The sequence below is a fragment of the Benincasa hispida genome, chromosome 7, assembly GCF_027475165.1.
Source record: "Benincasa hispida cultivar pf3 chromosome 7, pf3_genome.v1.1, whole genome shotgun sequence".
Lineage (NCBI taxonomy): Eukaryota > Viridiplantae > Streptophyta > Magnoliopsida > Cucurbitales > Cucurbitaceae > Benincasa > Benincasa hispida.
In genome coordinates, this window is record NC_143484.1 from 4,679,783 (window position 1) to 4,706,032 (window position 26,250).

Sequence of the window (26,250 nt, forward strand, 5' to 3'; positions counted from 1 at the left end):
GAATCAAGAAGTCTACCAATAACTCTTTGAAAAGTGAAAGATACTCCAAAGTTTTAATGTTTCTCTACAAGCTCTCACTCACTTGAACATGAAACATGGTCCCTCTCTCTCTCTCCTTATAACAACTTTTTGGATGCCAAAAACAAGCTATCACTCTAAAGGACTTCTTTCACATTTTTCATATGTTCATGCACATTCATCTTCTCTTCAATGGATTTTGTTTTCCTCCTCCGATTTCATTCTAATTTTCTCTTTTTAACTTCTTCATTTTAACCTAAACCCACTTCTCCATATGTGTATATGGTTTGAAAAAATAAAGGCGGGATACGGTGAAGGGATGAATTGGAAATCTAGCCCTAATTTATTTCAACACTTACAATAGCACGACTTGATTATAGAACAGAGATAGGGAGATAGAGGTAAAGGTGTGCAATAACCCAAAAGAACCTAAAACCACTATCACCCAATGAAATACACAAATTACAATCACAAAAGGAAAAAAAATAGTCACAAAAAGCATTCAATAGCTTAGTGAAAGAAGACAATGAATGATGTGGTCTAACAAAACCTTGTTTCAATGGCGGAGCGTGACCAGTACCAACCATGTATGTGACTGCCAATGACAACAACACAAAACGTGGTTTAATTTAAGCCAAGCTTATTTAATAGAAATTACAAAAGTTACTTCTATATAAGGTTAGGATCAAAATTTGAGCTTCAATATAATACAAATTTACCTCAGTCAAACTAAGTTAATGTTAACTATTCCATATTTTCAAAAGTTACAATGTTTGCACACAATATAAGTCACTATAACACTGTTTAGATACTTAAATGCAGTTTTAAAACGTTATGATAGATTAAAAAGATATATTATATCGTAATTTTGAAAATAAAATAAAATGTAACTTTTGGAAAAAGAAAAAAAAAACAATAATAGGCAATAGTTTTTCTAGTTTAGCCAAAATAGTAATAATAATGAATTACAATAAACCACAAATAATAATTAATGCATGTTTGAAAGTGATTATGAAAAAGATAAAATCATATGTCAACATGAGCATAGCTCAATAATACTTTACTATCGACTTCGAAGTCAGAAGTTCGATTTCCCCACCCCACACTTTCATTACAATGAGATGTTGTTAATGGGTTATTGCCATGAAATTTCATAATGAAAGGTAACTTAGTCTTTTCAACGTAACTTGCTGCACAAGCTTAGAACACTTGATTTTCCACACCCTTGTGTGAAGAGACCATGTGCACAATTTTTTTAATCGACTTTTACTCAAAACATGTGGGATGAATACCCTATTTTATTAGGCACAAATAACTATTTCCTCCCTATATATATATATCTTAGATGTTTTTAAGGGAGTATAACTTAAATGATATATGAATGTATTAACAATCAATAGATCTATAGTTCAAATTTCCTTACTCATATTATACTTTTAAAAAGGGTGTCTTCTAGTATTTTAATTATAGGACTTCTTGCAGATTTAGCAAAATAAATTTTAAAAAATTAAGTCCATGACCCAAACTTGTTACTTTTGTAAAAATGGCAAAGAACAAGTTCAACCCATGAAATGTAAAAAAGTTCGAATACACCTAATACACACTTGATACACACGATACAATCGATACACTTCAAACACTACTAATATATACTTGATATATTACTAATATACACTTGATATATTACTAATATACACTTGATATACATGATACCCTTGATACACTCGATACACTTTATACACTAAAAAGTGTCATATCTACAAAATGAAAAAAGTGTACGACATACTTTAAATATCCTATTCTTAAATTGCCACCCACTACAATTTTCTTTAGTTATAGTGGTACATGTATATTTGTTGTTTAGAAAAAAAAAAAGAAAAAGAAAAGTCTAAGTATTATTTTGAAAAATGCCAAGAAGAAAAACAAAAATGTCTCTTCCAATCTATAAAAAAAAATGCTTAATTTTAATTTGAAAAAAACAAAAATGACCCATTCAAAACGAAAAGTAGAAATAAAAATAAAAAATTGCACGAAAAAAAAAAGAAAAGGCAAAAATCAAAGAAATAAACTGATAATAAATTGAATGAAATACAAATTAATTAATTGATTTTGTTCATAATTAGAATCGATTCGTGGATCTCTTCTTTATAAAACGGATCGATTGAATTTGGTTTTTGGTTCACTCCAAAATTGAATCGACTTTTATCTTTAATATTAACTATTGTAACACACCAAGTTCGTAATTTAGAATCTAAATTTGGTTCCAATGACCACAACATTCTTTTATGAATACAGTCATACACATGGAAAACACCTAAAGACATCAAAAGAAAAGAAAAGAAAAGTTAGGAAAATTCTTATAAATAGAAAAATCTAAAAAATATTTACATTTTTTAAATTCTTGGAATATTTTTAAATATTTTTTATATTTAAAAAGACACCACCAAGTTACGCTTTTTTCACTATTTTCCTGTAATCATCTTCTTTGGTTATTGTGCAAGCATCATCATGCATAGCTTTTCATCTCCACAATTTTTCTTCTGTATCATTTGATTCGAGCAACTCTCATCGTCTAATCATCCGTCGTTCGAGCAACGATTCAAGTCCATCAGTTCTCTATTGTTCCGAACTTCATTCATTTATGGAATTTAGTCATTTAGTCACTTTTCTTTTCTAATTCTAACTTTCTGTATATTTAACCTTCTTTGTACAAATGAATATTGATTAAATAAATTCGACTCATGCATCCAAAACAACTTCTAAACTTTGTATTGTTTCTTTCTTTTTTTTTTTTTTTTTTTTTTAAGAAAAACAACTTCTTCCCAAATTCGAAATCTCCCCCTTTATTACACTAGCTAGGGGTATTCAAAAAACTCGATAATCCATAAAAAAAATTTTATGGGTTAGATTGGTTCATGAGTCACCTAAAATAACCTAAACCAATTCGAACCAACAACTTATTATTAACTTTAAATTTATTATATTATTATTATTTTGCTTTTGTACAATTTGATATACATATATTTATTTAGTTTTATTTAATTTTATCAGTTTTTTAGATAACTTATTCTTCAACAAATCTTAAAAGTAGTTTTTTTTTTTTAAATTTGAAAAAAGATTATACATTATATAAATTGAAATTGAGTTGCTAATCTTAATTCATATATAAAAATAGTTAAATCAAATTTTTAACATTCTACTTCTTTTTATATATAAAAAAAAAATTAAATTAATTACCCGAGTAACCCGAACCAACCCAACCCAAATATTTCATGGTTGGGTTCGGTTTGATTCATTTTTTAATGATGGTTATATGGGTTGAAGAAATTTATAACCTGAACAATTAGGTGTGATCTAAAAAGTTTTTCAACCCAACTCAATCCAATCCACGAACACCTCTAATACTAGCGACACACGTGACTAAAAATCTTTAGGACATTATTTCTTTGGGTAAATTTTCGGTAATACATGAATATAGATTTTATTGAATTTAAATTATAAATATCTAACATGAAAATTAAAAATAATAAAATAATTAATGGCCAAAACTATATTTTTTTATTTTGAGTTCACAACAATATAAAATGAGTTGTACATGTTTTTAGGATATTTGAAACATTAAAACATAAATTTTAATGATCACTAGTTTTGCTAATATGATTGTGTGATTCAAAAGGATTTATTTTCCTCTTACAAAAATAGCACAACTCTAATATAAAGTTAGAGATATATATATATATGATACTAATATATTCGCAAACTTATAATTTATGTGACCATTTCTTTAAAAGAGCACAATCTTGTGATTATTAAATACTTTTTTAATCACAATTTTGATATTATATTATATCTAAATAATTAAACTTCATTTTAAGAAATTTCAATTGATATACTAAACAACTATTTTACTCTTGTAATTCTAATTGTAACATTTATATTTTTTTTGTCCGGATGATTTTCTCATTATTTATTAAAATGAATTTTCTTCTTTATTTTTTAAAAAATGAGTTTCTTTAGTACTTTAAAACTTTTTATAACCCTCACACAAAACTTTTTCGTAAGACAACACCAGGAAATAAAAATTTACGAATATTCTATTTTATTAATTTAATAAAATATAAAAAAGCACGAATGTACCTTTATTAGTTGACTATATAACGATTAATTTAACCTATCCAAATAAATAGAAGAAAATTTAAAATATAGAATGAAAAATAGAAGGGAATGAATATAGTAATTGAATCACACAACTAAGATTTTGAAAAAATAAAAAGAAACATAAGATTGAATCTCTCTTTCTTATTTTCTCTATTTTTTCATGCATTCACCATGATTCCATTGACTCCTCATCGGTTGTAAATAGAGCAAATTTAAAGAACAACCATCACAAACATATGTGGTTTGCACCACAAATATCTAAATTCCTATAAAAAGATTTAAAAAAATCAATATAAAAATTAGTGATTACCTTATTTGCAAAATAGATGTTTAATTTGCTCGCAATATGTATTTTTATAAAGAGGTAGTTTTTTCAAAAGTTTTAAAATGGAGGGATATAAGGGAAAAATAAGAATCATTAGAAAATTTTCACATAAAAAATAATGTAAAATTAAACGGAAGAAAAAAAAAAGAAAAGTGTTAAATAAATTTATCTATAATATTTACTTAAATATTTATTTTAGCTAATATGCTTTTATTTTAATATATTTATCTATATATTTATCTATAATATTTACATAATCTTATCATTATTAAATACTTTTAATCACATTAATTAATTTTATATGGCTGTAGCAATTGGACCAGATCGAGGCAACATGACAATGGAAGAAAAGAGGTACTTGTGGCGGCCCTAAAAGATGACATATGTTGCGGCCAGTGTGGCTGATCCAGGAACGAAAAGAAGGAAAAAATATTGGAGGAAGAGAAATAAGAAAAAATTTAGGAAGGATTTTGGAAACTACCTATCTATCTATCTCATAGATACATAGCCCATATATTTAGTCAAATATATTTATTATAACAATTCATATATATAAACATCATATCAAATGGGCAACAAAATCTCAAGGCAAATCCACTATAACAACTTGATCATACAATTTTGTTTTTGATTGTTAATAATTGTCCACCATAAGAATTTAATATCTCTCCAATTTTTAGTTTTTAGTTTATTTTACTAAGCATCCTCCCTTATTCTCTTTCTTTAAAACAAAACAAAAACAAAAAGAAAACTTCATCATGAGAGCCTGGGTGTTAGCGATAATAGAAACTAAGGTATTCTAGAGAAGATTTCACTATTAGAACCTTGAGTGTTGGCGACAATGTAAACCCACTTAAAAAAGCAACCAAGACAATAGAGATACAAAGGAGGATTAAGACCATCTTGAAATGGAGAATGAAAACTTCATTCTAAAATTCTTTCAAGAACATTGTAAAAATGAAAGAGATGTAGCCAAAGAAAAGTAGAAATGTTTGTATTTATTATTTTAAAATTTGGTAGTTATAATGTGAAGGAATGGGTATGTGTGAAAGTGATGCGCCAAAATTCAAAAGGTATGATATTGTACGTTTAAGTGTGGTAGCAAAATAGAAAATATTGAATGAGAGCAAAATAGGAGTTATTTAAATATTTAAGGGCAAAAAGGAAGATGAAAATTCTCCCCTTATTGCCTTTTTTAATATAGTATAGATTTTTTGCTAAATTATATAAAATACCCCTAAACTTTGTATTTTGTGTCAAAAGTACCCTTTAACTTTCAAGAGTTTCAAAGTATCTTTAAACTTCTAAAATGAGTTCAAAAATACCCTTACCTTTAGTTTTGGATGGAAACTGTTAATGTTTTGTGTCAAAAATACCCCTGAACTTTCAAAAGTTTCAAAAACACCCTTAAACTTTATAAAAGTTCACAAATACTCTTACTGTTATATTAACAGAAGCCGTTAATATCATCTTACTTCTCTATTTTCCATCTTTTTTTCTCCCCTCCATTCTACAATACCCCCTTATTCCCCTTTTGTTAACTATTTGACACTTGTTTATCTAAAATAAACAAAACTCCACACTTCAATTAAGGTGAACTATAATAAGAAGAAAGATAATAAATGAAGCACCAAAGGATTTTAAGATTTAAATATTTTAACAAACTTGTACGATAGTAATTAAATGTTTTTTAATAGCTAAATACTTTTTTTATTTGACTATTTATCGTTTTGGTATGGTTTAAGGGGAGATTTTGATTTTGAAATTTTATAAGATTTTGTGGCATTTTATGTTTTAATTTAAAATTTTGGGTTTTATTTTAATTGTTGAGAAAATTGGTATAAGCTAAGAATTGAAAAATTAAGAGAAAAATGAGAGTTTCTATATAAAAAGAATAAGGATATCTATGGCCCAGTTTGGTAACCATTTGATTTTTGGTTTTTTATTTTTGAAAATTAAACCTAACGTAGAAGGCAAAGAAACTATAACATGGCTGACCAACAGAATAATCCTAACGCATAAATGCAACCAACAATGTCGACGCACAGGTTAATCCCATATTACTAGCGCATGGCCGCAATAGACTGATAAAGAAGTATGCATCACCGAACCTATACAACTTCTCACCAGGAGTTATGCATCTAGAGTTTGGTGGGACGAGCTTTGAGATGAAGCCCATGATGCTTCAAATGATTCAAGTTGTTGGTCAGTTTGGTGGAGCAAGAGATGAAGACCCACATGCACACCCGGAGAGTTTCATGAAAATTTGCAACACCTTTTTTCTCTCTGAAATTATTGTTAAAGGGATCAGGCTATCACTTTTTCCATCTTCTTTCAGAGATGAGGCACGACAATGGGTTTACTCATTTGAACCATGAGGTCGACTTGGGAACACATGGTAGAAAAGTTCATGCACAAATATTTTTCCACCTACGGTGCATGCTAAACACAATCGTGATATAGCCAACTTTGAACAAAAGGATACAATGGCGTTAAATGATGTGTGGGCTCAATTCAAAATACTTGTTAGGAATTGCTCACATAATGGGCTTTCCAACTACATCCAAATGGATATCTTATATGGAGGATTGAAGAAGCCATCACAATCAGTGGTTGATTCTGCAACTACAGGAGGTTTATTGGGCAAAACATACACTGAAGCAAATATCATCTTGGATCGAATATCAAGAAATAACGATGAATTGGTAGATGACGGTTATGGAACCAGATCTGTTGATAAACGAAAAACGAATGTTGGAGTACTAGAAACTGACGTAGTTACTACATTGTCAGCATAAATGGCTACTGTGACTGTTGAGGTTGATGCCCTAAAGTCTCGTGTCCTGTAGTTTGTAAACAGTTTGTACGAACGGTTGTGTTGTATAATATATGATATTTACTTCACATCTTGTTTTTTACTTTGTTACATGTTTTATTTGATTTACCACAAACTAATAAACATAAAATCCCTGGTTATCTGTATGTGACTCAAGCATGTATGTGGTGACATACAAGTGGATCATGTCTTGAGTGATAACCAAAATGGTCTGTAGTATATGGATATAGGAGGGAAACCTTATCCTGGTAATGCTATGGATGCAGCCCGCTTTGTGAAATGGTCACAAGTGTTGTGACTTGTCACAGATGGTCTGATCCTGATCATTTATGTTGGGGACATGCGAGCGGGGGCGTCCTTGAAGGATCTCATACCAAGAGTTCCTTGAGCATGTTCAGATCACTCCGATCTCACCTTGACCGAAATATAACATTATACATTCAATACATACAGTTATGCAATCAAAAATTAATTAACGACATGCTATGAACAACAAAAACATAAGGAAATAGTTCCGTACCAGTTGAAGACTATCTTCAAACTTCAGAACTCCAACGCAGCGGAAAATCTCAAAGAGATCTACCAATGCCCGGCGGGAACGTCGACTGCAACAGCACGATCAACGCGAACATGATCACCGCAACGGGGACGACACCACCACTAATGAGCCCCAGGTATTCTTGGAGTGAAAATCCAAAGGGTGGGCTTTGGTGAATTTGGTAGAGGACGGAGGAAACGAATCGTGTAGGAGATAAGCAAATAGGTGAGTAAACAATGCTATCGTATAGCAGAAGTGCTTATCGCATAGAGGAGCTATACGATCATGTAGGAAATGCTGAATGATCGTTTAGGAAAAGGTGTACGATCGTTTAGTTAAATTGCAAGGTGGACGATCGTTTAGGCGGAGAAACAACTATCGTATAGGCTCTCGGGCGATCGTTTCATGAAATCTTTTGGGCGGAAGAATGAATATCAATTGCACGATGCAAAAATGAAAACTTTTTTCACTTTTAACTCATCGGTTACCATAACCGATGCTGTTCACTAACCCACGTCCGAATGTGGAAAAAGGATTAATTATCATATAATTAATCAATTAATTACTTAATAAATATAATCATATTATATTTATATCCTATAGTTTGATATCACATATCTACTATAGTATTTTCTCCTCTACTTGATATAAATCATATTTATATCTAATTTCCTCCATAATAATGTATCTCATACATTTAGCCAATTATATCATATATAATCGAACTTCCTCTTGTCAATTTGAACATTTCAAATTAACCCAAATACTGGTTCCCGACTTTATCCAAGCTACCCAGGGGACCTAATGAACCTGTGGCTCGAAGCTCCAACGGTACGTGAATAGCTGACTAAACTCTTTAGCCACGAGATCCATCAACCGTTAACTATCAGACATTCTATTGAAGACCAACAGTTGAACTCTTCTTACCATAGATATATTTTTGTGTCCATCGGATATAACCAATCATGAGTACGATGATCCTTCACAGATGCTCGTAAGTACAACTGGGCCAAATTACCATTATACCCCTGTAGTTATATCTCACTCCTTAAGTACCACTGATTCCTCTAATGAACAATACAACATAGTCCAACTATGTGTGAACACCTCTCGGGCCAGGAGAAGGTGTGTGGTGCTACATTGTTCAAGCCCTGGAATCAGCCCTTAAGGGAGCCATTTATCTACTTACCCCTACCTCGGGGAAGGAGTGAATTCCATCTTGTATAGCTGAGTTCCCAGCTCTCAAATCAGACGAATCCCTAAAATGGTAGGTTTGAATCGACAATTTGGCCACTTGCATCCATACAAATCAAAGGATCACCCTCAATGGCAGGAGTTCCTAACTCGCTCAAGATTGAGGTCATGTTACCTATGGTCATCCTAGTGAATTGAAGTCTCTATTATGAACGGTGTTATATAACGAGACATTAACACTTCGTGGTCAGGTCTTATACAAACTCTTTGTATAGGACACCCTCGCTCGCATGTCCCCAACACGAATGATCAGGATCAAACCATTTGTGACAAGTCACAACATTTGTGACCATTCCACAAAGCGGGCCGCGTCCATAGCGTTACCAGGATAAGGTTTCCCTCCTTTATCCATATACTACAGACCATTTTGGTTATCACTCAAGACATGATCCATTTGTATGTCACCACATACATGCTTGAGTCACATACAGATAACTAGGGATTTTAGGTTTATTGGTTTGTGGTAAAGCAAATAATACAAGTAAATGAGCAAAAAAAAGAAAAAAAGATGTGAAGTAAATATCATATATTAACAATACAAGCGTTCGTACAAACTATTTACAAACTACAGGACATGAGACTTTAGGGCATCAACCCCAACAATCTCCCACTTGTCCTAAAGTGAAGTGGGGTGTACAATAAACTTAGTACAAAACAATAAACTAGGGCATAAAAGCCCAGTACAAGAAAATCTCCCACTTGCCCTAGTCCAACTACGGGCAATCCTGTAGACCCATTCTCCGTTGATGACCCTCAAACACTGTAGCCATGAGAGCCTTCGTGAACGGGTCAGCAACATTGTGCTTCAAAGCGATTTGCTTGACGATCACGTCCCCTTGATGCACTATCTCACAGGTCAGATGATACTTCTGCTCTATGTGTTTGTCGTGCCTATGAATCCTTGGCTCCTTGGAGTTCGCCACTGCCCCACTATTATCATAAGAGAAGGTAATGGGCCTAGACATATCTGGAACAACTTCTAGGTCTGTCAAGAACTTCTTGAGCCAGACGGCCTCCTTAGCAACTTCGCAAGCCGCTACGTACTCCGCCTCCATAGTGGAATCGATGATGCACCCTTACTTAGTACTTCACCACACTAAAAGTCCTCCGTTAAGAGTAAAGACTGACCCTGATGTGGACTTACGAGGGTCCTTATCAGTCTGAAAGTCAGAATCCGTGTATCCTATAAGGATTAAATCCCTCGAACCATACACAAGCATGTAGTACCTCGTTCTCCGAAAATACTTAAGGATGTTCTTCATTGCGGTCCAGTGACCTTGGTCTGGGTTAGACTGATACCTACTGACTATGCCCATAGCGTAGCAGATGTTTGGACGAGTACAGAGCATCGCGTATATCAAACAGCCAACGACAGACGCATATGGGACCCGTCTCATCTCCTCAACCTCTTGAGGCGTCTTAGGACACATGTCCTTAGACAAAGTGACTCCATGCCTGAACGACAGTAGGCCCCTCTTGGAGTCCTGCACGAGTACTTAAGCAACATCTTGTCAATGTACAATGCCTGAGACAGTGCTAGCACTTTGTTCTTACAATCCCGAAAGATCTATATACCTAGAACAAACTGAGCCTCTCCTAAATCTTTCATTTGGAATTGGGTCGCTAGCTAGTTCTTAACTGCAATCAGTAGATCTACATCATTCCCAATAAGTAGGATATCGTCTACATACAACACTAAGAAGACTACTGAAGCGTTGATGATCTTCTTGTAGACACAAGGTTTATCAACGTTTTGGTCAAAGCCATACGACTTGATTGCAGTATCAAACCATATGTTCCAAGATCGAGACGCCTATTTCAGTCCATAAATGGACCGATTTAGTTTGCAAACCCTTTACTCTTGACCTTGGGCTATGAATCACTCGGGCTGCACCATATAAATGGTCTCCTCAAGATTGCCATTTAGAAAGGCCGTCTTGACGTCCATTTGTCAGATCTCATAATTATAATAAGCTGCAATGGACAGGAGGATGCGGATTGACTTTAACATGGCAATAAGTGAGAAAGTCTCCTCATAGTTGACTCCCTCTACTTGAGTTTAACCCTTTTCCACAAGTCGAGCCTTGAAGGTCTGTAACTTCCCACCAGCACCCCGTTTGCACTTGTAGATCCATTTACAACCTATAGGACGAACCCCATCAGGCTAATCTACAAGATCCCATACTGAGTTGAAGTACATCGACTCCATCTTGAGATCCATGGCCTTGATCCATTCATCCCGCTCAACATCCTCCATTGCCTTCTTATAAGACAACGGATCCTCAACGTCGCCATCTACTACCATAGCAAGAATTTCCGTGAAACCCAGATAGCAAACGGATGGGTTCGCAACCCTCCCACTACGTCAAGGTTCTCTCAACTCTTGAGGTGGAATCGACCTACTGGATGAACTCCCATCAACAACTCTTGTTGTTATAGCAGACTCTTCAACAACTCTTGTTAAAGTTTTAGTAGTTTCGTTGGAAAGCTCACGCAACACGACTTTTCTTCGTGGACTATGCTCCTTTATATGATCCTTCTCTAGGAAAGTAGCGTTTATTGAAACAAACACCCTATTTTCCATCAGATCATAAAAATAACCCCCTCGTGTACCTTTGGGGTAGCCTACGAAGAGGCACAACCTCGACTGTGGTTCCAACTTCTTGGGATTAGCCTCAAGCACATGTGCAGGGCAACCCCAAATGCGAAAGTTACATAAACTAGCTTTACGCCCATTCCACAACTTCAGAGGTGTTCTGGCAACACTCTTGGAGGGAACACAATTGAGTATGTATACCGCAGTCTCTACTGTGAAACCTCAAAACGAGTCCAGTAAGGAAGCATAACTCATCATCGAGCGAACCATGTCCAACAAGGTCCTATTTCTCCTCTTCGTTACACCATTCTATTGAGGTGTACCTAACGCTGAGAGTTGGGAAACAATTCAATGTTCTATCAAATAGTCCTGGAATGTCGAGTCCAAAAACTCTCCACCTCGATCCGATCGAAGTGTTTTAATATGTCTATCTAATGCATTTTTAACTTCAGCTTTGAACTCTTTGAACTTGTCAAAGGATTCAGACTTCTGTTGCATAAGATAAACATACCCGTACCTGGAGTAATCATCGGTAAAACTAATAAAATACTCATAGCCACCTCGAGCTCGCACATTCTTAGGACCACAAAGGTCATAATGTACTAACTCAAGAGGCTCCTTGGCTCTATAATCTTTTCCAGTAAAAGGTTGTTTAGTCATCTTACCTTCAAGACAATATTTGCACACAGGTAAAGAATTTTCTTCTAACTCACTTAGAAGTCCATTCTCCACCAATCTCTCAATCCTATTGAGATTGATGTGCCCTAAATATAGATGCCAAAGTTGGGCATTTTCTTTTGGAGAAATTCGTCGACGTTTTGATTGAGTTACGACAATTCTGAACATTTCAGTATTATGGAGGGAATTAATGGCTAACGGCCTTAGCACATATAAATTCGATTCCAGATTTGCTGTGCAAATAAAAATACCATCTTTATGAATAAATGCTTTATTCACATTAAAAGAGACAGTATATTTACATTGCAATAAATACTTTACAGAAATGAGGTTTCTCTTTAGTTCAAGAACAATATATACATCATTTAAAATAAGAAACATATTTTGTAAAGCTAACTGGAGTCCTTCCACTACCACAGCTGAGACGACGTGCTCGGTGCCAACTCGTATTGTCATCTCACCAGCCTCCAGTTGTTGCCAAGATCTAATCCCCTGAAAATACGAACAAACATGATTAGTGGTGCTTGAATCAATTATCTAGGCAGAATCATCATTCTCCACTAAACAAGTTTCAAGCACAAGTAAATCACATTTACCTTTATCGGCCTTAGCCTTAGCCTTGGTTGCTTTCTTCTCTTTTAGGTACCGGGGACAGTTCCTCTTCCAGTGTCCATCTTGGTTGCAGTGGAAACACTTTCTTTTAGCAACTTGTGGACACCTCCTTGGGGTGACAGGCGGTGGGTTAGCAGGTGCCTTCCCTTTTCCCTTACCACCCTTCTTCTTCTTCCCCTTTGCAGAGTTAGAAGCAAAAGGTGCAGACTTCGTTCCTGAGGTCGAACCTCTATGGAACGTCCTGGAGGATGAAGAAACATTTGCCTCTCCTTACTATTCAGTAAATATTGGTATGTCTGCAACTCGTTGAGAAGAGTTGTAAGATTATACTTCGGTTTGTTAAGAATCACATTACTAACAAAGTGCAGGAAGCTCTTCGGTAAAGAATGTAGGATTATGCTAACCTGGCTGCCCTCATCGATGGTAGACCCATTCAACTCCGCCACATTAAAGTGGACCATCATATTTAGAACATGTTCACGAATAGAGGTGCCTTCTTGCATTTTGGAGTTGAATATGCTTTTAAGAGCCTCATGCATAAGTTGTTCAGACAGTTGTCCAAACATCCCCCGCAGGGACTCCATGATCTCACGCGCTGAGACCATAGGCACATGTTTCTTGGCCAAGATTTTAGAAAGACTTGCTAAGATGTAGGCTCGAGCCTTCTCATTCGCCCTTGTCCATCGCTCACATGCCTCCCAAAAATTTCGAGCGGCATTCAAAGCTGGAATAGGAGGACAAGCCTCCGTGAGAGCGAACATAAGATCCTCGATGATTAGGATCGTCGTGATCATGTGTTTCCATGTTGCAAAATTATCGCTAGTAAGTTTTTCGGCACTTAGCAAAGCTAACGTGGCTATTGCCATTTTTGAAAATATTGCTGACAATACGAACAAAACTTTATTAGATTTTGCTAAACCACTTTTAAACCAGTCAGTTTTGCAAAATAGTTTCAAGTACCCTAAGTTATAGACTTTTATTTTGCAATGATGCCCTAGTGAGGCAGGACAAACACCACCGGTGGGGTGATCAGTTGCCCCTTCGCTGGGATGAGACATTCTCAACCATTAGGCAGAACCAACTCTTGAAACTGAACCTAATAGCCACCATTTTTTGATCTAGAATCGTTAACTTTAACTATTTCGCGTAAGTGTAACCCCTCGCTTTCAGTGTCAGAGTCCCGCCCTAATGCGCTTACCGTAGGGAAAAGACAGATTAGGACAAGAGACTAAGTTACCTTATCCTCTTACAAGAGATCAAATAAAGAAACGCGCAAAACTGCCATCCTTTAGGGGGACATTCCTAGGGTGCCTCGAGGCGATGCGCAGTAACTTTATTCAACCTAACGAGGGAGACCGAGGGATATGTTGTCGCACTTCCCGCTCCCACATACTATGAACATTCTCTCCATCCACCTTGATATTGACCTACCCAAACACCATCCGTTGGGGGGACACACCAAAGGTGACGCGAGGTAGAGGATATATTTCACGGAGTGGACTATTTAAGAGAAACGTGAAAGGTTTAAGTGAAGCATCTTATGCCGCAAGTACCTCCCATTGAATGTTCTGCCTAAGGATTCATTAACCTAGACAATCCGGCTAAGTCTAAGTCGTCTTTTAAACTCTGCTCATAAACAACGTTTGTCTATGAAATATGAACAAGTTCAAGTAGTCACATTTAAACACTTTAATAGACTGTCCTTAACTTGCATTCATGCATCAAATCTATCTAATTCACCTTCCAAGTAAGTTCCCAGGTAGGGGTGTTACGTTTTCGTCAACTTAAATACCCCAGCCTAGACAGAACCCACCTTAGACAAAAGGTCCCTTATAGATAGGTTTGTTACACTTTAACCTTTTATTAGCCAATTTAATCCTATTAAATTGATTAAAAGATTAAAGCCTTAGGGTTGCTAATCGTATTAGAGCCGTGATCTTAGGTCTATGTGATCCAAGTTTTAAACATTTTAAAACTATGAATTAAACCTAAGTGAACATGCATGTCTTTCTTATTTCTTTTAGTTCTAATTTCTCTTTAACTTTTAAAAAGAAACAACTAAAACCATTATGCACAACTAGGCATTTATAACATTTATAAATTAACCTATGTGTCATACGTCATGCAATGTCCGGTCATTACTATATATCACTTTTATATAACGCGTAACAACCAAGCAAACATGCTATCATTCACCCTTATACTATAACATTTATAATATAAAGATGATGCATGTCAATGCTTTTTATGCATGCATAATATAACTTTTATATTATATGATGCATGAGCATGCTCTTACATAATTAAAATCATGCTTCTCTAAATTATGACAATTACAATAAAGAGATGATGCATGACCATTGCATAACCTAAGGTGGGATTTACTATATGTGCATACCAAATGACATATTAAAAACATACATCGCATGTAATAAATAAAGGATTAATGGACTGGGATGAGCCTTTACATAAACCGGAATGAAAAACCCTATCTATTACATTTTTCATCGAGCAAACTGGTTCACAAGCGAACCGGGTCTTGAACTGCCAGGAGGTCTTCATCGTGTAGCATACTCCAGTAGGTAGACGATTGTTCAGCGCGCACTAGACGATGACGAGACTGCGAAGCCTTATCATCCATGCGATCGTGTAGCGTGACGATAGGTAAACGATTTACCTTGCATTACTAAGCGATCGTTTTGTCAGTTACTAAGTGATGAAGCTTGTTGACCTAAACGATCGTCTAACGCGCGCGCTTTAAACGATACACGAGCGTCTCATCGTCTACACGCTGCGTGCAACCAGGCAAACGATTTACCTTGCGATACTAAGTGATCGTTTAGTCAGTTACTAAGTGATGAAGCTTGCTGACCTAAATGATCGTCTATCGCGCCCGTGGGTTAAACAATACGTGAGCGTTTCATCGTCTACACGATGCGTGCAACCACGTAAACGATTTACCTTGCGATACTAAGCGATCGTTTAGTCAGTTACTAAGCGATGAAGCTTGCTGACCTAAACGATCATCTATCGCACCTGTGGGGTAAGCGATCTGCGAGCATCTCATCATCTACATGACGCGATACTCAGCGATTGCGTACTTGATCGTCAACCCGATGCGACCAACTCTTGATTGCATTCCCCATCGTTTAACCGATGCGTTCATCAGCTATCGCATACTCCTTCATCTTTACGATGCGATGGATAGCGATCGCGTAGAACTTCTTCTGCACGATGTGATCAACCCTAGATCGCCTCCTTCTTCAAAGAGTCGCAATGCTTGCCCAGAACTTCGACGAACGACTCAAAACTTCAAATAAACTTTGTATACAGACTCGATAACCATTATTAATGCCCTAAAATGCAGGGGCCTTTACAAACAATCGTAAATGTAAAAGGATTTAAATTAAATCGAGGCTAAACATCTCGTAAACATCCATTAATCCAGCACATCCACAGTAGATTTAACAATTAAACAGCGTAGAAATGCATCCACCTTGAATGTAAAAGTCATTTTGTTACAACAGATGAAATCGGAGTATCAGAACCTAACTCTGATACCAATTGAAGGATCTCATACCAAGAGTTTCTTGAGCGTGTTCAGATCGCTCCGATCTCACCGTGACCGAAATATAACATTATACATTTAACACATACAGTTATACAATCAAAACTTAATTAACGACATGCTATGAACCACAAAAACCTAAGGGAAAGAATTCCATACCAATTGAAGACTATCTACAAACTTCAGAACTCCAATGCAGCGGAAACCCTCCAAGAGATCTACCAACGCCCGACGGGAACGTCGACTGCAACAGCATGATCAATGCGAACACAAATGCTGCAATGGGGACGACACCATCACTAATGAGCCCCGGGTATTCTCGAAGTGAAAAACCCAAAGGGTGGGCTTTGGTGAATTTGGTAGAGGACGGAGGAAACGACTCGTGTAGAAGATAAGCAGGTGGGAGAGTAAACAATGCTATCGTATAGCAGAAGTGCTTATCGCATAGAGGAGCTACACGATCATGTAGGGAATGCTGAACGATCGTTTAGGAAAAGGTGTACAATCGTTTAGTTAAATTGCAAGGTGGACGATCATTTAGGCGGAGAAGCAACTATCATATAGGCTCTCGAGCGATCGTTTCACGAAATCTTTTGGATGGAAGAATGAATATCGATTGCACGATGCAAAAATGAAGAATTTTTTCATTTTTAACTCATCGGTTACCATAACCAATGCTATCCACTAACCCACGTCCGAACGTGGAAAAAGGGTTAATTATTATATAATTAATCAATAAATATAATCATATTATATTTATATCCTATAGTTTGATATCACATATCTACTATAGTATTTTCTCCTCTACTTGATATAAATCATATTTATATCTAATTTCCTCCATAATAATGTATCTTATACATTTAGCCAATTATATCATATATAATTAACCAGTCCAATTATATCATATATAATCGAATTTCCTCTTGTCAATTTGAACATTTCAAATTAACCCAAATACTGGTTCCCGACTTTATCCAAGTTACCTAGGGGGCCTAATGGACCTGTGGCTCAAAGCTCCAACGTACGTGAATAGCTGACTAAACTCTTTAGCCACTAGATCCACCATCCGTTAACTGTCAGGCATTCCACTAAAGACCAACAATTGAACTCTTCTTACCATAGATATATTTTTGTGTCCATCGGATATAACCAATCATGAGTACGATGACCCTTCACAGATGCTCATAAGTACAACTGGGTCAAATTATCGTTATGCCCCTGTAATTACATCTCACTCCTTAAGTACCACTAATTCCTCTAATGAACAATACAAGATAGTCCAACTATGTGTGAACACCTCTCGAGCCAGGAGAAGGTGTGTGGCGCCACATCGTTCAAGCTCCGAAATCATCCTTTAAGGGAGCCATTTATCTACTTACCTCTACCTCGGGGAATGAGTGAATTTCATCTTGTGTAGCTGAGTTCCCAGCTCCCAAATCAGACGAATCCCCAAAATGGTAGGTTTGAATCGGCGACCTGGCCGCTCGCACCTATACAAATCAAAGGAACGCCCTCAATGGCAGGAGTTCCCAACTCACCCAGGATTTTGGTCATGTTACCTATGGTCATCCTAGTGAAGTGAAGTCTCTGTCATGAACGGTGTTATATAACGAGACATTAACACTTCGTGGTTAGGTTTTATACAAACGTTTTGTGGTTAGTATGATAAGTTAGTTATCATTTATGTTTATAATAATATTAATTATTGGATAATTAATTCTTTTTCTTTTAAATAACCAAAGTAGTGGGTGGTTATTGAATCATGGTAACCATGAGTTTAAAAGAAAAATGGTTTTCCTATTTTAAAGAGAGAGTTTTTACAAATGATTGAAAAGGTTTTGAGTTTTCTCTCCGTGCAAAAGAAACTCATGGAGTTGTTAAGTAAATTCGAATTACTAAACAATGGCTGAGCGAGCTAAACGATCGTGTAGAGTAGAGCTAAACATGAAAGAGTAAAAAAAATGCAGCGGAAGTATTAAGGATCCATAAGCTTTCTAATTCATTAATTTTAGCAAAAACTAAAGCATGCTCTTTTCCAAAAGTGGGTTTTCTAAACATTCCTCGGATGAACTCTCCAAGAAAACGCCTATTCAGCTGCTGTCTTCACTTGTTTATCAACGTGAGCCACCTTAAAGCCTTCCCTACTATGCTCTTGGAGCTTTAGGTAGAGTTGTGAGACTCAAGAACAACTTGAAGATGTGAAGAAACCAGAGAAACTCGCAGCAGCACAACTGAAGAAGACAACTTCTTCTTCAGAAAAAATTCTCTCGAAATACTTTGATTATCCTCCTCTCCAATAAATCCACTCTTCTTAATATACAATTGATGAACATGCAAAGAGATGGAGTGCATGGCTGACAGCTAATGCTTGGAGAATCAAAGTCAAGAAGATGATGCATTTTGTATGAGCATAAAGATGACGGTAATGGAAAATACCCATTTTTCATTTTTGTGCAACATGCAAACAATTTTTCAGTTTCTTTTTATAACAAAAAATGATATTAAATCATTTTAATTCAAAATTTGATTTTCTTAAATTAATTTCATAAATTAATTTAAAAAATTAATTTAAAAAATTAATTAATTTAGTATCAAATATTAAATTATTTTTTGCACAATAATCATCTTTATATATTTAAATCATATTTAAATATTTATTATCTTGTTCCATTTAATTTGAACGTTTCAAATTAATCTCTCAAGCTACCCTAAAGCTTATGCATTTACGAGCTAGTAGGGGGACCTCGCAAACCTACAGATCATGGGTTCCAACGATTTGAGATTAATTGGCTAAACCCATTAGTCCGATCTAACCCCCATTCGTTAACTAATGGGATACTCCACTATAGCCCATAGTTGAACTTCCCTCATTGTAGATATATTATGTACATTTAATAACCATAATCAGTAAGTCGATCCTTCACAGGTTGTTCGTAATCACAGCTAGGTCAAAAATACCATTTTACCCCTGTGACTACATCTTGTTCCTTAAGTTTCTACTGATCCTCTAATGAACAATTCTGATTCATAATCTCTATGAATCAAATCCTTTCTCTATCATGGGAAGGCGGGTCCTCGATTGTTCAAGACTTGGAGTCAGTACTTAAGAGAACAACCTATCTGCTAACCCTAAATAGCATAGGAGTGAATTCCATCTTGCAAGGCTATGTCCCCAGCTATTCATCCGGTCTTATCCCCAAAATGGTAAGCTTATTGGCAGTGCTGTTGGACTACTTTCACTGTTTTCAGATCAAAGGATTATCTCGAACAAACAGGAGTTCATAGCTAGCTCAAGATTAAGATCAAGTTAACCTACGTTATATAATAAATGAAATAGTCGGTTTTAACAGTAAATGATCGTTATAAAGAAAAGTGACTATTTTCGTGGTTCAGTATATATGCAAACTCATTACATAGGATGCCCCCACTCTCATGTCTCAACATGAACGATTTATGGATCACATCGTTTGTAGCGCCTTATAGCTTCTTGTAGCAACTACATAGTGGGCCGTATCCAATAGTGTTACCAGGATGAGATATCCAATTTCATCCATATACTTATTAAACCATTTAGGCTATATACTGTCAACTTGATCCTGTTTATATCATTACATAAAGTTACAACATTCAGACTATAGCCAAGGATGCGTTTATTGGATTTTCATAATAAGATGCAAAATCAACAAATCATTGTTATTGATAAAATAGAATGTTTAACACGAACTGCGAATTCTAGGACATTCCAAAAAATCTCCCACTTGGACTAAATCTCCAGTGAGAACAAATATATACAATATAATGTTGAGATACATAATGGCAAAAATACAATAAACTAAGGCATCTACAATACCATAGACATTCTCCTACTTGCCCTATATTACACTACTTGGAGTCCTAATCCCACTAGGTTACCCTCGAAAACTTTAGCCGTGAGGGCCTTGGTGAATGGATCAGCAAGGTTGTCTTCAGAGGCTATCTTTGTGACAAGCACATCTCCTCTATGTACAATCTCTCGGATGAGATGGTACTTTCGTTCAATGTGTTTTCCATGCTTATGACTCTTGGGTTCCTTTGAGGTAGCAACAGCACCACTGTTGTCACAATACAGTGTGATAGGCAGGTGCATATTTGGAATGACTTCCAAATCAGCTAAGAATTTGTGTAGCCATATTGCTTCCTTAGCAGCTTCACATGCAGCCACGTATTCCGCTTCCATGGTGAAGTCAGCGATACAACTTTGCTTGATGCTTCTCCAAACTATAGCTCATCCGTTAAGAGTGAAAACTAATCCTAAAGTAGATTTCCTGGAATCTACATCAGTCTAAAAATCAGAATCAGTGTATCCCGTAAGGATCAAATCCTTAGGTCCATACACAAGCATATAGTGCCTCGTTCTCCTAAGATACTTGAGGATATTTTTTTACAACGGTCCAATGACTGTGTCTAGGATTAGATTGGAACCTGCTGACGATTCCAGCTGCAAAACATATGTCGAGACGTGTACACAACATAGCATACATCAAACTCCCAACTACAGAAGCATATGGAATTTTGTTCATCTCTTCAACCTCTTGAGGTGTCTTAGGACATTTTTCCTTCGGAAAATGAATTCCATGCCTAAAAGGTAATAAACCTTTCTTGGAATTTTGTATATTATACCTTGACAACATCTTGTCAATATAAGATGCCTGAGACAGTGCTAATGTTCTATTCTTTCGGCCGCGAAAGATCTGTATTCCTAGAACAAATTGAGCATCACCCAAATCTTTCATTTGGAACTGTGATGCTAACCATCTTTTTACGTCAACAAGAAAGCTTGTCTCATTCCCAATGAGCAAGATATCATCAACATACAGAACTAAGAATGCTACAGTTTTGTTGACTATCTTCTTGTATACACAAGGTTCATCAACGTTCTGTTCAAAGCCATAAGATTTGATCGCATTGTCAAATCTTATATTCCAGGATCTGGACGCTTGTTTCAATCCATAAATGGATCGATTACGCTTACAGACTTTCTGTTCTTGTTCTGCTTCGACGAACCCTCTGGTTGAGACATAAAAATACTTTAATCAAGATAGCTGATGACATGCAGAAATGCATGTCATCTTAGGCCTTTTATTTAGAATTATGAGGGCTGTTAAGTAGAATATGTGGCAATTATGTTAGGAATTCATGAGAAAATGAGCTTGCATCGTTCAGCATGTTGAATCTCGGCTGACTCATTATTATGCATTATTATGCGTTCAATGTTCTATTTTTGTAGCTAACTGATGCGTTATTTTATGACGTGGAATTATGGATGAAATGCGATGATGAAAATGCGTTGAGCACTCAAGTTTTCTCAGTGGAATCCAAGTGTAAACCCCACTGAATTTCCTGGTAAGTCCAGGGTCGAACTCAGGAACTTGGGAAAACAATATGCGGTGGTAATTTTTCAGAAGACTTTGCGGTAACCAAATAAAGCAAGTAGTTGTTTGGATTGTTGTTGCGATAATAAAAATAAAAAAATGTGGCAGAGTTTCAAAAAGAGTTGATAAAACGGAAAATGCGATGAGTATGCGGTGAACGGATTGAGAAAGGGTTCGACTTACACTTCCTAGGATGCGTTCATGCTATGCGACCATGCGACACACATACAATAGTAAACCATCTCTCGATGCGAATGCTACGGCTTCTAATGCTAGAACGCATGTGATATATGCGATAAGTCTATAGGACCTACACATAAGCCTCTATTCTTCTTTATGCGATGAAAAAATGACACACACATAAACAAGGCAACCACATAATATCATACCTATCTTTAGGATGCATGCGATGTAGGTTGACAAATAGAGCTTATCTCTAAGTTCCTATCTCTTGTTTATGCAGTTCTAATCTTGCTTTCTCGAGTCTAGATTCTAACCTAACTCTTTCAAGTCTTAGGTTCTTTCTTTAGATTCTCTCTCGAGTAGCTCTAAAGGGATGTTGGGCACAGTATAAAACAAGATAATTGCAAGCAATGAAGATCCTAGGTCATGTTAGCTTAGTTTTTCTCAACCTATTCGATAAGTTTAGCTACTCATGCGTGCTAAGAGAGTGAACAGATGTAGATAAAGAACTTCCATTGTATAAATATAAAGTTGAAGTACAAAATAACAATGCAAGAAGAGAATAAAGAGCCTAGTAGCAATCTCTTGCTTCCCAGGCTTTTACACTGTCTTTTCTACTCTTGTTCAAAAGATAATCTTGCTCTCGCGAGAGTCGGTTCGCTCTCTGCTTTCTATGCCTCTAGGTTCTCTCTCGAGTTGCCTTGAGCGATCTTCCGGCGTCTCCACCCTTTTCTCGCTCTGCATTAAAAATAAAAGAAAACTATGAACACGGCTAAAGCTATGAACAAAGACTTGCTGAGTTCTGAACTCGTGAACCCCTTTTCTGAAGGATGCCTTTGGTATTTATAGAGCTTCGGGGTGAAGGGCGACTTCTCTCTTATGATTGCATAGATGGGATGACTTTAATTCTCTGACTGATGCGCTGAATATTTATCACCGAAAAGCTAAGTGTACTTGTTATAGTTAGCGGCTTGTCAACTTAATTCGGATTCGATCGTTATCAGCTTTCTATCCCATCATGATTAATTATGCCTTTCACCCAGATGCGTCCACCAAGTTGCATCGGCTCTATGCAAAAATCCTTCTTGAGCAGATGTTTGCAAACACAAATCACTGCAAAGCCTTGTGGTAATGCTGCGCTCAACCGTTGATTTCTTGCGATCGCGCTTTTCGCCTTGCGTCAACGCATATTCTACATAAAAATACAAAAATTAACTATTTCTATGCGATTAACGCATGCGACCGCAATGTTATGATTTTTTGGACGCAATCTAACCTATTTTATCAAGCAAACCTTCATTGTTTAATAACTTAGCACTGTAATAATGTGCATTTCTGCCCGTTATCACTAACGCAGGAAGTGGACGCAAGCGTAGAAGCCGTACCACCGTATAGATGACCGAATGTGGAGAAACTCTCCATCGCAAAGGTGAACGCGTTTGATCAACGCATGGGTGTTGCGGTAATCAGTGCATGCGTCCATCGCATGGAAGTTGCGCTCGTCAAGCGATTGCGGTCATCGTGTTGAAGTTGTGGTATTAAGCGAATGTGGTCACTGAACGATTGCAGCTACGCGATAACGCATAATAGAGGGATCAACGCAAGGTTGGTGGAATGAACGCATCAACGCATATCTTGGGAATAAATCAAAAGATGATGTTGACATTTCACGTACCACGTCGTTAACAGCAGAGATTCAGAAAGGACTAAACACACCATGAATGTCAGAATCAGAGTAGTCCATTAATGCTGTCGGCGATCCAGGCTCTATATAAAGAAGCCAATGAGTAGAATTTCAACGGATCCAAGGTTTTCGCTTTAGGTTCGCCTAGGGTGGATCCTTGAGATCCAGACAAATGCGTGAAAAGAAGCTTGAGAGTTCTTCATCTCTTTCTTCCATTTTGAGTGACGATCGAAGCCTTCGATCAGAGCTAGATCTTGGGAGAATTAGCTCCACCGCCCATCCATGGCACCACCGGTAGCCTTGATGCACATCCGCTGGAAGCAAGTCTTTGCTTCTAGCTGGTCATTTCATTTTCTCTTCTTTTCTTATATTGTATTGTATTACATTTTGTGATTAAGGAATTAATACATTATGTGTTCAATGCATTTCTATGTTTCCTTCGACTCCATCTCCATCTTCTTTACTTAGCATCTTTAACTTTCATTGCATCACTTAGTGAGATTGCTAGAGTATCACATACTTAGTCATGTGGATTAGGGATATGAAACATGTAGCAAACCACCGAGAGGTGTGCGTTACGTGAGTATGTGAGTAAACCTTATATGCTTAGTGTGAAGTTGTAGCTACACCTGTCTATAGGCGGATGCAATGTATGTCTATGAGTAAAGTCAACAACAACTAACTACCTAGGAGGGTAAGTGGTTGGTCGTATTAAGCAATGTAAGCTATTGTTCACTAAAGATAGGAATAATCTTATGTCAGCAAAGTTTATGCGGCTACCTTGTCTTATGAGTGCTTTATTCATCATTTAGACATACTCAAGAGAGTAGTCTAAAATCCAATCTAAGACTCGAGAGAGCGGATTGGAATGCATAGGCAAGAATGGGAAACTTATAGATAAGCTCCGTTTGCTATCACACAGCGTATGCAACCTACGGATAGGATATTGCATACATCCAGGAAGTAGGATACGGTGGTATGCAGCTAGCACACTCATGCCGAGAGCACGTGAGTGGGTTATGGAGGTTTAGGCCGGCATAGGCTTCCCGACAATATCACAGATACATCGCATACGTCCTAGAGTTAGGCTCAAGTATGTGTAGCATGAAAGCATGGCTTGCGTTGACTAAGGTTGCCCTTGCGGTCACTCTTAAGGGTTACAATGAAGACATCTCTACATTTTATCTATTTTTCCATTTATTTACTTCCTGCCAATAGTTTTCGTGTCTCTACCTCTCATTCTCATTCTCATTGCATTGTCTTTTAGCTAGGAGTAGGAGTAGTGTTAGCTTAACAACGCCTCCAACATTCTTTTATTTAACCGCCGCATGCACATTACCGCATACATCTTGCTACAAGTCCCTGTGTTCGACCTCGGATCAACTGAGAAACTTGTGTTTGCATTATACTTGGCATGAGCGTAAGAAAACATGTGACAGGATGCATGGTCATCGCATACATTTGTTAACGTAAAGTCATTCCAACACATGACCATGACGCATGATAATCAACACATACATTAAGGTCATGCATCGCATATTGCGTCCATGGAATTTTAGTTATTGAGTAATTGACATCTAATTTCCTGTCATCAATAGCTATTAAAAAAAAAGCTGTCTTGATGTCCATTTTCCATATTTCATAGTCATAATATGTGGCAATGGCAAGAAGTATTCTTATCGATTTAATCATGGCAACAGGAGAAAAAGTTTCTTTATAATCAACTTCTTCTCTTTAGGTAAAACCCTTTGCCACGAGCCTGGCTTTATAGGTCTGTACCTTGCCAGTTTGGTCTCGTTTTCTCTTGCAGATTCACTTACAACCTATAGGTGTAATACCTTGTGGTTGATCTACAAGTTCCCAGACTGAGTTGAAGTACATAGACTCCATTTCATCGTCCATGGCTTTTATCCATTGTTTCCTGTCAACATCTTCCATTGCCTTCTTAAAGGTTAATGGATCCTCTAAACCATCATCTTGTATGATGTTTTGAGTTTATGTTAAACCCATGTAGCATTCAGGTTGTTGAATAATCCTTCCACTACGATGAGGCATCCCCAACTCTTGGGATGGAAATGACGGGACAACAACCGTTGTTGATGGACCAACTTGATCAACAACTCTTGTTGATTTATCTGTAGTATCTTTAGACAGTTCTTGCAATATTAGTTTACTGCGAGGTAGATGATTCTTAATATGATCCTCTTCCAAGAAAGTTGCATTTTTTGATACATACATTTTATCTTCTTGGGAATCATAAAAGTATTCTCCTTTTGTTTCCATGGGATATCCTACAAATAGGCATAATTTCGAACGTGTTTCCAATTTTTTAGGATTCTGTACCAACACGTGTGCTGGACAACCCCAGATGCGGAAATGACGTAAA